Below are 14,384 nucleotides of genomic sequence, written 5' to 3'. Positions count from 1 at the left end.
GATGACTGGGTGGAAGTAGGTTCAGATGCCCTTTTCCTGATTTGCGCTGATCCGGCTCTGAGCGTAAAGCCAACCCTCGCATGGCCTCACTGCACCGCATAGGTAACCATGGGATCATGATAGCGACTACTTTCGGCTGGGTTTGACGGTAGCCATAAGGGGGACCCATATAAAATCATGAGTTCAACACCATCAACATCGGCGTCGAGTGAGGAGGTAAACCCTTTCGCAAGAGGGGGTTTGAGGAGGTCTCCATCCAGAACGGGTGCGAGAAAGGAGAGCGAAGCAGTAGCTGAGGAGACGAGTGACAGCAATGTCCATGTCAAACCAGCGAACCAGCCTGAGTCCCAGGAGCAAGGGAAGGAAATAATCAAGCCGAGTATGACAGCGGTCATAGATCAACTCGACGCGATTATTGAATTCGCGCAGGAGAAATCCAACATCAGCAAGGAGCTGAAGGCGAACCTTCTGAAGTTACGTAAGGCCGTGAACGTAGCCAAAAGGGACCAAGAGGCGTTGATAGTGCGGCTAGAGGGTGGCGGAAAGTCGGAGAAGTGTTCTCAAACAGAGCCCTTCACCTTCGACACCGACAAAAAACAGGAGGCGGTCGACTATGCGCTCCGGCTCACGATTGAGCGGAACAAACAGCGCCGGAAACGCGCCAGGGATTCTCCAGGCAGTAAACGCCTGACTCCCAAGGCCAAAAGGAGCAAAGACCATGGCGGAAGTGATGGGGCAAAGGAACGTGGCGAGGGGCTCAACCCAAACCTCGGCACTCGAACCCCGGATCCGAGCCATGTAAGCGAACCCGGCGAGAATCCATGGGTGAAGGTCGCGAAAAAGAAAAAGGTCCCAAAAGAGGCCGGGCCCATTCCCGCGAGGAAGGCTAGGGACAAAGGAGAGGCTTTGTTGGTTAAGGCCGACAAAGAAAAGTACGCCGATGTGCTCAAGGCCATGCGGAGCGAGGCAAAGCTAGCCGAGCTTGGCAAAGAGGTTCGCAGCATCCGTCGTACGAAGACGGGAGAGATGCTGCTCGAGCTTAAAAAGGGAGCTCAGGGCGGAACGGAGCTTGTTGCGCTTGCCCAACAAGTCCTGGGCGATACGGCCGAAGTTAGAGCCCTGCGTAACGAGGTTGCACTCCAGTGCAAACGGTTGGACGAAATCGCCACCGCAGAAGAACTTGCCATGGCCATCAAGGAGCAAGGAGGTGTGGATGTCTCACGGGAATCCATCCGCATGAGGAAAGGACCACAGGGCACCCAGATAGCTACATTTAAGCTATCGGCCACGGATGCCAATAAGGTCCTCAAAGTGGGCAGGCTAAAGGTCGGATGGTCGGTATGCCCAGTGACCACTTACCAGCCGCCGGTGGTCGACATGTGCTTCAGGTGTTTCGAACCTGGCCACAAGTCGTGGAATTGCAAAGGCCCAGACCGAAGCAACCTCTGCAAGCGTTGCGGCGGCGAGGGGCACAAGGCGTATGCATGCGAAAGAACGCCACGTTGCATGCTATGCGCGAGCAAGAAGAAGGCCACAAACCACGTCATGGGCGGACCTACTTGCTCAACAAGTGGAGGGAGTAAATCAGCATGCAAGTAGTACAGCTGAACCTAAATCACTGTGCAGCTGGCCAGCAATTGCTGCACCAGTCAGTGACGGAATGGGGCATTGATGTCGCGATTCTTTCGGATCCCTATCACACACCGGTAGATAACGGGAACTGGGTGTCTGACGAAGCCAAGACGGTGGCGATCTTGACGACTGGTCGATACCCAGTGCAAGAGGTGGTGAAAACACAAGCGGAGGGAGTAGCCATAGCTAAGGTAAACGGAGTTTACTATTGTAGCTGCTACGCACCACCGAGATGGTCAATAGACCAGTTCACTCGGATGGTCGACATGTTGACCGCAGACCTGGTGAGTCGGAAGCCGGTGGTGATAGCCGGAGACTTCAATGCCTGGGCAACGGCTTGGGGCAGCCGCTTCACCAATAGGAGAGGACAGACGCTACTGGAGGCCCTCGCCAAGTTGGACGTCATGTTAGCGAATGATGGACTGAAAAGTACCTTCCAGCGGAACGGAGTCGAGTCGTTTATCGACCTAACTTTCTGTAGTCCCGGCCTAGCTGGAGATCTTAATTGGAGAGTTGATGATGGCTACACCCATAGCGACCATCTAGCCATTCGCTACACGATCGGCCAATTGGCGAGAAACACAAGGAGGAGTAATACTCCCAAAACTCTAGCGTGGAAGGTGGCTAACTTCGACCGCGAAACGTTTTGCGCTGCCCTCGAATTAGAGGAGAACAACGCGAACCTGAGAGGGGACGAGTTGGTCGCTATCCTGTCACGGGCGTGTGACGCGACCATGCCTAGAAAGGCTCAACCGAGGACCAATAGACCACCGGTCTACTGGTGGAACGAGCAAATTGCACGCCTTCGCGCATCCTGCCTCAGGGCTAGAAGAAGGATGCAAAGAGCTCGATCAGCGGAGATGAGGATGGAGAGGAACACGGCGTTCAAAGCGGCGAAGCTAGCACTAAACAAGGCCATCAGCGCAAGCAAAAGAGCCTGTTTCGACAAGCTATGCGAGGGAGCCAACTCCAACCCATGGGGCGATGCCTACAGGATGGTGATGGCCAAAACGAGAGGGGCGCTAGCACCCCCTGAACGTAGTCCGGCGAGGTTGAAAGAAATCATAACGGTTCTCTTTCCCCACCACGACACGTCCCCCTGGCAGCCAGCTCCGCTACCAGCGAATGAAGTCGTAAAGGTGACGAACGAGGAATTGCTCACTGCGGCGAGATCACTCGATACAAAGAAAGCCCCGGGGCCAGACGGTATCCCGAACGTGGCTCTAAAGGCGGCTATAATGACAAAACCGGACATGTTCAGGGAGGTCATACAGAGATGTCTGGACGAGCGTATGTTCCCAGACATTTGGAAAAGACAAAGATTGGTACTATTACCGAAACCTGGGAAACCCCCAGGGGATCCTTCGGCCTATAGACCAATCTGTCTGATAGACACTGTGGGTAAGCTCCTTGAGAAAATCATCCTCAACAGGCTAGCCCCCTTCATAGAGGAGGTAGGAGGACTGTCCAGTCAACAGTACGGGTTCCGCAGAGGCAGGTCGACGGTGGACGCCATAACATCGGTTGTAACCACGGCGGAGGTAGCTATACAGCGCAAACGACGAGGGATCCGCTACTGTGCGGTAGTAACGCTAGACGTCAAGAACGCGTTCAACAGTGCTTGCTGGGCAGACATTGCTGATTCCCTACTTCGACTAGGAGTACCGGAAGGGCTGTACAAGATTCTGGAAAGCTACTTCCAGAACCGAGTATTGCTCTACGAGACCGACGAAGGCACACGTAGCACTCCAATCACGGCTGGAGTACCACAGGGATCTATCTTGGGCCCGATCCTGTGGAATATAATGTACGATGGAGTACTGAGGTTGAGGCTCCCTCCGGGTGTCAAGATAGTCGGGTTCGCGGACGACGTCACGTTGACAGTCTACGGCGAATCCATCGAAGAGGTCGAACTGAGTGCATCACACTCAATCTGCTTGGTGGAGGACTGGCTGCGTAGCAGGAAACTGCAACTCGCGCACCACAAAACAGAAGTGATGGTGGTAAACAACCGCAAATCGGAACAGGAGGCGCTGGTACATGCCGGAGATTGCGTGATCCCCTCCAAGAGATCACTGAAGCAATTGGGTGTGATGCTTGACGACAAACTCAGTTTCAGCAAGCACGTTGAATACGCCTGCAAGCGCGCATCAACAGCGATCGCGGCGCTCTCTCGTTTGATGGCCAACAGCTCGCCTGTGCGCTCCAGTAAACGAAGGTTACTGGCAGGAGTGGCAGTTTCGATCCTCAGGTACGGCAGCCCGGTATGGGCGTCGGCACTGAATGTGGAACGCAACGCACAGATGCTGGAGAGTACGCATAGACTGATGTGTCTTCGCGTAATCAGTGCATACCGCACTGTATCGAGGGATGCGGCCTGCGTGGTTGCAAGCATGATGCCTATCAGTCTGATAGTGAAGGAAGACGCGGAGCGCTACAGCATGCGAGGAGACAGGAACGCCCGTAGGGCCTCCAAAGCCGCTTCTCTACGCAGATGGCAACAAGAGTGGGACAGCTCAACCAAGGGCAGGTGGACACATCGGCTCATACCTAGGGTCTCGAGCTGGTTAGATAGACCTCACGGAGAAGTGAACTTCGGCCTGACGCAGTTCCTCACAGGGCACGGGTGCTTCAGATGGTACCTCCACAGGTTCGGCCACGCGACATCCCCTGTATGTCCTGGCTGCCCAGACGAGATCGAGACGGCTGAACACGTCTTGTTCGCATGTTCCCGTTTCGCGGCTCAAAGGAGTGAGCTACTGGAGGCATGCGGCAGGGACACCACACCGGAAAACCTGATCCAGAGAATGTGCCACTGCGTAGAGAACTGGAACGCAGTGTCGACCGCTGCATCCCAAATTGCGGGAATATTGCAGCGGAAATGGAGTGCGGATCAACAACAGGTCAGCCGCGTACCGTAGCAGGCTCAAGAGGGATCAGCGAATAAACGTCGGTCCGGGAGAACCTTCTTCGTCGGGAAGCTCTTCGTCGGAGTAGTCTAGATCCATCGTCGGGGACTAGACGAGTAGTACGCAAAACTGTTAGGATCGTCGGGGCGCCAGTGAACCGGAAGCTTTCCTCCAACCGGAATCACTGGATCGACCCAGGCATCCTCTCGGTCGGGCGTTGACGGGTATCGAAGGCGTCGGTTTCGGGAGGGCCTCCTTCGTCGGGGAACTCTCCGTCGGTGTAGGCTAGATCCTTCGGCGGGGGCTAGTCGAGTAGCCGCCACAACACCTATTCGAGTCGTCGAGGCGCCAGCGAACCGGAAGCCATGCTCCAACCGGAATCGTGGGACCGACCTCGGCACTCCATCGGGTGTCCCGTGTGGTGTAAGAGACTCGGTGTCGGGAGATTCTCCTTCGCCGGGGAAATCTCCGTCGGAGTAGTCTAGATCCTTCGTCGGGGACTAGACGAGTAAATCGTGGTGTAAAACCGCTAGGATCGTCAGGGCGCCAGTGAACCGGAAGCTTTCCTCCAACCGGAATCACTGGACCGACCCAGGCATCCTCTCGGTCGGGCGTTGACGGAAATCGAAAGCGTCGGTTTCGGGAGGGCCTCCTTCGTCGGGGAACTCTCCGTCGGTGTAGGCTAGATCCTTCGGCGGGGGCTAGTCGAGTAGCCGCCACAACACCGATTCGAGTCGTCGAGGCGCCAGCGAACCGGAAGCCATGCTCCAACCGGAATCGCGGGACCGACCTCGGCACTCCATCGGGTGTCCCGTGTGGTGTAAGAGAATCGGTGTCGGGAGATTCTCCTTCGCCGGGGAAATCTCCGTCGGAGTAGTCTAGATCCTTTGTTGGGGACTAGATGAGTAGATCGTCGCGTGATACCGATAGGATCGTCTGAGCGCCAGTGAACCGGAAGCCACGCTTCAACCGGAATCATTGGATCGACTTAGGCATCCTTTCGGTCGGGTCGTAGACGCGTACCGTAAGCGTCGGTTCGGGAGGACTTCCCTCGTCGGGGAACCCTCCGTCGGTGTAGACTAGATCTTTTGGCGGAGACTAGTCGAGTAGTTCCGCGACGTAGCATCAGTTTTGGGTCGTCGAGGCGCCAGTGAACCGGAAGTTACCCTCCAGCCGGCATCACTGGACCGACCTCGTCATCCAACTGGTCGATCCCTCGAGAGCAGGATGCTGATCCCCATTCTGCATAAATCTGGGGAGGGTGCTGTGAGCACCAATAGCCTTCCACCCCGAAGTAATACCTAGCGGTGGTGCCGGGGAGGTAGGGTTGGAGATCCAAGGTGTTTTAGTGGGTAGTTCCAATCAACAGTTGGGTAGTCCTGTGGAGAGTCCCACACTCCGTGCGTAAATGCATTTCACTTTGTAAAAAAAAAAAAAAAAAAAAAAAAAAAAAAAAAAAAAACACATCTGTGAGACATTGTATAAATTGACGATCATCGGTACCACGTTTGTTTGAAGCTGGTCAATCCGAATAGTGGCTTTGACATTCCCATCTCGCTGATCGTCTGCCGTAGAAGGAGCTTATTTTCGAATTTGATATGAGAATTATATCTGACGTCATCGATTTCCTTCTAGATACGTTAAGTATCCGATCCTGTAACAATTTTTGCGTTCAGTTTAAAAAACAATTTTTCGATATCTTCGAGTTTCGCCTTCGGCTCATCAGTGCTTAAAGCAGTTTGAATTGAACCGCCATCTCCGCCTAACAGTTCAATTCGAACCGCTAAGCAGACGCAAAGTTCACACTGTTTATGTGACCCTGACGAAACGCGAAGAAATCGAGAAGGCCAGTAGTCAGTCGTCACTCGTTTTCGTCCGAGACGTCAGATAGGATATGGCACCTAGAGTCATATCTTTAAAGGGTCACATAAATAGTGTGGACTTTGTGTCTGCTTAGCGGTTCAAATTGAACTGTTAGGCCTAGATGGCGGTTCAATTTGAACTGCTTTAAGCACTGATGAGCTGAAGGCGAAACGCGAAGAAATCGAAACTAAATATGTACTTTACGTACAAACCAAAAACCCCTAAATGTTCATGTTTCGATATTTGTAATCATACAACGTCGCGAAGTTCATTCCAAAGTGTTTAGATCATTATTTTCAGTGCATCCAGAAATCGGGGACATCAATCATCTGATAGGTCTTGGAACTTTAATACACTTTTCTAAAGAAACCGTCTTACTAAATCTTCATAATTATGAGTCACAGGACTAATTCTGCATCAAATGATTGTAAATTATAAGTCTACACAAGAACTAAAAATTGACTGAAGAGATTCTGGTTCTATCTGTGGTCAGAAGCGTGATTATCGTTCATTGCCCAATTAGTCGAAAAAATAAATGATCAGGAACACCTTATTGCCGGATTCCTAATAATTCACGTTCCCAGTGTTGTAGGAGACTTCACTGTAAAACGGTCGGTCTTCAGAGCCTCTAAATTCGTATTTCAATGTGATTACATGCAGTCAGTCTCTTTTCTTGCTTGCGACTAATATGGAGATTGCATAAAATCTTTTTTCTTGCTTGCGAGTAATATCGCCTAAATGTATACTATCCCGGACCTTTTTTGGCTGTTCTATTTTTAGCTTATGCTTGTGACGTGCCGTTTCGAGAAAATCTACATCATATTAAGTTTTCAATGTGCTTTCACTGAGAGCAAAACTAGTTTTCAGTTTCATGTCACACAGCATTTTTTTAACCGCTAAAACGACCAAAACGATAGCAAATTAAGTAATCGATATATACGAACAGCACAACATCAAAGTTTTCTTTTTGATTTCACACTCTACTCGGGTAGCGAATCTATCGAACAGAGACTACTAGAGCTAAAATGATACCTTTGCTCTATCACCCTGTAATTTCGGAACCGGATGTCGAATACAGATAAAATTCAATAGCTTTCTATGGGACCACAAGTCATTTCGTATGAGATATCGAGAAAATTAAGTGCATACTTTTGCCACATTCACAAACACACTGTCATTTTGCGAACTCATTGAATGGTATATGGCACTGGGTGTTTCAAAAATTATCAAACTCGTGTCAGAAATTATTATAATGAAAGAAAAATATTATAATGAGACTGTTTGAATGACAAAAGAAAGATATTACAGAGTGTCACACGAAAAATTTCGAATTTAACGATACAATAATAAAAAAACGGGTTGATAGATTTAATTGAAGCTGCAATTTTTCGTGGGACGCCCTGTTTTACATAACTAAGTGTGTTAAGAAGGGGGTTTCGTTTTCGCTCTTCAAACACATCAGTAACTCAATATTATATTACACTGAGGACTCGTTTTACGTGGGGGATATGAATCGCATATAAAAAACCGCGTAACTTCGGAAATCCGCGTAAAAACCCGCAAAACTAAAGAAATTTGTTTTTATGCCAAATATCTTAGAATTGCATGAAACGTCCAGATCTTGTGTAATCTCGAAAAAAAATGTTAAAAGAAACTTTGGCATCCAAGTCATCTTTTGCTCAGATGGAGTTCAGTTTTCTGTTGTGTTTTGCTCACTAGACCAACGATGGCGTCGGCAAATCTCTTATTTTGCCCCGGGCGCCAAATTTCCTCGGTACGCCATAAATCTCAACCTCCTCAAGGCATCCAACCCTACTTGACATAAAATAGAAAGTTAGCCAAATATTCACAAACCTGAAATGAGAGAAGTTATTCCTTCAGTTGGAGCTTCCACCCAAATAAAAATTCCAAAAAAAAGTTTAATAAATCAGTATGCCATACACAAAAGTTTGGTACACAGATCTCTGGTACTATGATGATGATGAAACAATGGTCTTTTCGATGAAACCGTTTTATTTCCAAATATACCCGTAAAGGACATCCATCAACAGTAGTTTTGTGGAAAAGCAAAGTAAGAGCTTATCTCAACCTAATTCGCCTTTGCACGGGCGTAAATTACTTCAAACTCAAATGCGAATTTTATAAACAATTACAGGAAGCACCTATTGGTAATCCTCTCTCCCCTTCCTTGTGTGAATTGTTTATGGCGAACTGTGAAGAAATGTGGAGAAACAAGAATATCGATGGGGGATGTTATCTAACATTTTTTTGAAACTATTAACAATAAAAATATAAAATTCACTTGTGAAAAAAATAACAACAGCTTACACTTCTTGGATATTCTCATCTTGAGGGAGGCAGAAACCTATTTTTTGAAATATAGGAAACCAACCAATACAATCAGGCGCGTACGCAGGGGGGGGTTTTAGGGGTTCAAACCCCCCCCCGAAACAAAAAATTATAACCCATGGGAAACATTGTGATATAAATTGTACATGTGTTGATTTATCACCATGTTCTAAACCCCCCCCCCCCCACCGAAAATTTTCTCTGGCTACGCGCCTGAATACAATGAGAATTATACCTTATACTACACATCATTCCCATCAGCATAAAATGGCTGCTGCTATAGCGGCGCGCACAACTTTGAGATTTCTCTCCTATTCTATATAGGAGATTCGATGCGGACTCACCTGAGAGCGCCCTGCTCGCAAAAAAGGATGTTGCCAAATATTTGTTTGCCAAATGCGAGAGCTGGATATCTTGATAATATGATGTCTTTGCTGTAACAAAAATAAATGCTTTACCTGAACTAGTACAAAAGGGACAGGATCGAATTTTCCTTCCAATAGCCTTAGAACTGATACACTAATGAAGGATGTAAATAGCACAATATTATTATCTGTGTATGTTACTATCTCGTGACATAAGTGAAAAATTTATAGTGGAATTGAACGGAATTAATTTTATTTCAGAGCGATTTAGTTCATTTCACTAACCACTCAAAAAAAAATTAAGTCATCGGTAGCACATGTGAAATACCAGTAAATCCAAACGTTATTTCAAATATATTTTCAAACACTCAAATCAAAAGGAAGAAATTCCCAGTTTACATACTCTCAAAAGATAAATTTTACAGATAAACGAAAATGTATTTGTACTAAGCGACAATAAACAGATTCTAATCGGTGAATAATTTTTAATGGAAAGCAACACTTTACACCTTCGTGATGGTTCACTGTTTCTAGATAGAATTTATGATATTCCGCGTATTTACGATTTTTGCGAGTGAGACATAGCATCCACGAGTGAGACAAAGTCTTCCCTTTCTTTAAAGGAAGCTGCTGGGAATAAAGCCAGAGTGTGATAACAGAATTACATAATCATTACAATTATTTTTCATATCTCGAAGCGAATTCTACACTCACAGAATTTAGCCCAGCATCGCAATTATTTACCAAGCTTACGTTCCCCCAGTCTACGTACCCGCGCATCTGCATTCCACATTTCGCCATGTAATCTGATGAGTGGCAGGTACTTACAACGTACCACCCGCTCACGATATAAAATGAGCTGGTGGCCACATTTCATTGCAAAGTTACTACGTGGTGACTTCGGGTAGGTAGTTCCCATTTACAAGTATTTACGTATTTCCTACATTATAAATATAAATTATGTTCATCACTTTTTTCCATGTATGAGTGCGGTTGTCACTTTTTTCGAAAGAACAGAATAATATGAAAAAGAAAAGCGTAAACTTCTACCGTTTTCAGGACCATCTGTCGAATCGCGATCCTGTTCTTAAAAAAAAAGTGACAACCGCACTCATACAAAATTGTTAAATATAATTTATATCTATTACGTAACACCCACTGACGCAGAAGTGCTTGTTTGTACTTGGTATGTGACGCGTTCTCGCATGTTGTTTAATTTTGTAGGTTACACTAAAGTATGGAGTATACAGTACCGCCCTGCAGCGAAATAAAAGCTCAGGAATAAACGCTTTTCTCTCAGGGACAGTAGTTGTAGCAACCGTTTTATGAGTTCCTGAAACAAGCCACAAGAGACAAGTCAGCTGAGAAGTTAACACAATTATGATGATAAGTATTTAATATGCCTTCTATACGCTTCATCGGAATCAGTGTAGTGATTCTATCGTTTAGTAACCATTCAAAAAAGAGGCATTGTGAAAATTTGTTGTGACGTTAACCGTATACAAAAATATGTGTATTTATCCACCTAGTGGTTTATTGATGCATTTTTCAACTCAGGGTAGGGGGGAATTAATTAGTAAAAAAAACTTCTACATAACACAAGGGGTGAACCGATAGTAAATAGTTCGCGCATTTTGGTATATCTTGCTCAAAAAGTTTCCCCTATTCCTCGACGATGTCTCAACTGTTGCTAAGAATTCTTCACCTACAAGTTCGACAGTTCGCGTTCACATCTCATCCAAGTCAGTCGATAAAACAAAACCGCTTACGTTCCTGACAGAAGAAACCAAGTACAGTATTGTGTAGTGAACAATAAAACGACCTCTGAATTGAGTGAACCAAACGAACAAAAGCTACCGTTGCTACGAAAGAATACAATTATTGTTGACTTCAGGCAGTGAAAAATTCGACCTTCGATACGAGAACTTGAAGGTTTGCTTAAAGAGTAAATGCATATTGATATTAAACGTGTGCATTTACTTCAATGCAATGAGACAAATAATGTTGTTTATAAGCAGTTCTATGAAGAGTTGGATGCAATTCAATTCGCTAAAGACAATAATAATGTGAACTAGGTGGAGCATGAAAATATCAAGTACAACATACCAGTATATATGGAAGATAGTACTATAGAAGTGCGTGTGCATGATCTACCTTCAAGCCTGTGCCGCGGTTTTCACAGTAAAGGAACACCTTTCTCTATAAGAAAGGCAACACCTTCTCAGATTTTAACGAATTTTTTTGGACATGTCGACTTTAGCACAAAAAGCCACGTTGCATACTTCTTTTCCAAGGATTCATGACACACAGGTTTCAGTTAGCTAGATGACCCTTAGTCAATTCATTTTGGCGTAAATTGTGTTTGTGTCAAGATGTATACGTTTTCTACTGAAATTTTCTCTTAATTTCTGAATCTTTGGACATATTTGATTTCTGTGCATTATAATGATGGTCTGGTTAATGCTTCGAAAATCGCGTATACATTCCTTCAAAAGACGTTGAATTAGATGGGGTTATCACCGAAGCGGGTCTTTCGGTAGCTTGTGCAAGGAGTTGGTCGTTATAAAAACACTATGCTTGAGGGAGGAAGGATACTCGAGTGCAAGCAGTTGTACTCAGTATCTTTCGAAGAAGGGAACAAGACTTATCGACCTTCAGATTCGTTTCGAGTGACATTCACCGGATCTGCCTTGCCTAACCAAGTCCACATCGATAGAGTTCGCCTTCCTGTTCGGCTTTTCATTCAAAATATTATGAATTGCACGAACTGCAAAAAATTCGGCCACACAGCTATTTATTGTAGTAATAAGCCGAAATGTATTAAGTGTGAAGGGCCCCATTAGGAAAACGATTGCAGTACAGAAATTGAAAAATGTATTTCTTGTGGAGAGAGTCCTCATGATCTTTCAGTATGCACTGCATTTAAGCTGCGCAAAGACAAAATAAAGCTTTCTTTAAAAGCACGGTCTTAGCGCACATATGCAGAAATGCTTAAAATTGTCATTGATGTCCCCCTCTCGAAACAAAAAAATTGTTTTCAATTCTAGAGCCAGAGAAATCTGACTCTGATGAAAATAGTAAAGGTACTTCGTTTGTTACTACTCAAGGGTCAGTAAAGAGAAAGAAGTCGTCTCCTAAATTACAAAAATAGGTACCTAAAATTTCACCTTCAAAAAAAGATCCCCGTGAAAACAAAAAAAAACAAATCCAAAACTAAAGACTGTGCCTCCTGGTTTGTTAAATTTACAAACCAACTCAGGAACTAGCACAAAAAAGACAATAATCCCGTGGGCTCCGTTTCACAGCCACCAACAGGATTACTCAAGTTTTGGAAATTGTAGACTGAATTTTCTCGGCATTCAATATTTCTGAACGCCTAAAGACCCTCATAACAGCATTTCTCCTAATAGCTAGAACTTTTTTGTAGCAGTTATAAATGGCCCAATTCTCTCAAGGTTTGTATCATTTGATAGATAATTTATCATGCACCACAAATGATTCAAGTACTGTCCTGCAGTGGAATTGTCGAAGCATCATGTCAAAACTTGATTCATTTAAAGTTATATTGCATAGTCAAAAATGTGATGTATTTGCTTAGTGTGCTTACTTCACGCCAGATTTATTTTTTAATGACTTTAACATTATACGTCTTGATAGAGACTCTCCGTATGGTGAAGTGCATATAGGAATCGAGAAATACTATTCCTTTTATACATTAAACATTCCTTCAACTTCGAGTATAGAAGTTGTTACTTGTCAAATAAACATTATAGGAAAAGACATTTGTATAACTTCGGTTTATATTCCTCCAAGAGCACAAGTTGGACAACGACAGCTTAATGAAATGGTTGAAGCCCTCCCTGGAATACTCGAAGCATGATCCCGCGCAGCTTCAGCTTCATATGATGGGAAGAATCATCGCGCAGGTTTTGACTTTCGAATACCTCGAGGTGTGGTTTAATTCCAAATGCACGTGGGGAGAACACATTAGGTATCTGATAACAAAATGCCAACAAAGAGTAAATTTCCTTCGAACAATAACAGGATCTTGGTGGGGTGCTCACCTGGAAGATCTAATAAAATTATATCAGACAACGACACTTTCAGTGATGGAATATGGAAACTTTTGTTTTCGTTTCGCTACAAACTCCCATATTATCAAATTAGAGCGAATTCAGTTTCGTTGTTTGCGAATTGCCTTAGGCTGCATGCATTTGACACATACAATGAGTCTTGAAGTTCTGGCGAGAGTTCTACCATTAAAAGATCGCTCTCGGAAGCTTTCATCACGACTGCTAATAAGATGTGAGGTTCTGAATCCCCTGGTCATTAATAACTTCGAAAGGCTTCAATCTCAAACAAGATTCATGACAGTATATTTCAACCATATGTCACAGGAAATCAACCCTTCAAGATATATTCCTATCCGTGTCAGCCTCCTAAATGTCCCTGACTCAACTTTATTTTTCGACACATCCATTCAGCGCGAAGTGCGTGGAATCCCGGATCACCTACGCTCGTTGGAAATCCCAAAAATATTTACAAGTAAGTTCAGGCATATTGACTCTGAGAAAATATTTTACACGGACGGATCACGAATTGAAGAGACCGCTTGTTTTGGTATGTTCAAAAATAATGTTTCGGTCTCATTTAGGCTTCAAGAACCTGCATCTGTTTATAGCAGCAGTTCATTATAGCTTGTGTGTAATCGTCACATTTTCGTCAAACCATTATTTTCTCTTCACAGTTAGTCTGAGCGCAATTGAAGCCATTTACTCAAACGCTGCTGGCAAAAATGAACCGATTTTCTTGGGCAAAATAAATCATCATGAATGACATATTGAATAATAATCAAGTCTCTATATCTCTATCACTATAGTCTGGGTCCCGGTCATTGATCCATCCCAGGCAATGAGAGAGCCGATACTTTAACTAAACATGGTGCTATTCCCGATCAACAAGCCGTAACAAGATTATAACAAAAAGGGGTTTTCGAGGTAAGTGCAGATATAAGTCTGATCTCGTTAGTAGTTGAAATATCAAAATTTTCTAACAAGTATCAAAAAGAGAAATAATTTACATACATGTTGATCGGGTGAAATTTATGAGCGACCGATTGTTTCAACGAATTCTATAACGCGTGTCGCCAAAGAACACTTGCAAGCATTCAAACTTCTTGGAATAAAGATGATTTGGTTCGGTGGATGCACTAAAAAATAAAAAATAAAATAAATAAAAAAAAAAAAAAAAAAAAAAAAAAAGTGGT

General features: G+C 44.8%; 1 protein-coding gene across 5 annotated transcripts in view; it reads right to left on the bottom strand.

The window, feature by feature from the left end:
- LOC131440743 (acetylcholine receptor subunit alpha-like) overlaps nucleotides 1-14,384 on the bottom strand; it is a 266,618-nt gene that overhangs the window by 220,446 nt on the left and 31,788 nt on the right. The gene's annotated exons all lie outside the window — the stretch shown is intronic.

This window comes from Malaya genurostris, chromosome 1 (assembly GCF_030247185.1).
Source record: "Malaya genurostris strain Urasoe2022 chromosome 1, Malgen_1.1, whole genome shotgun sequence".
NCBI lineage: Eukaryota > Metazoa > Arthropoda > Insecta > Diptera > Culicidae > Malaya > Malaya genurostris.
This window is presented reverse-complemented; position numbering and strand designations above follow the sequence as displayed.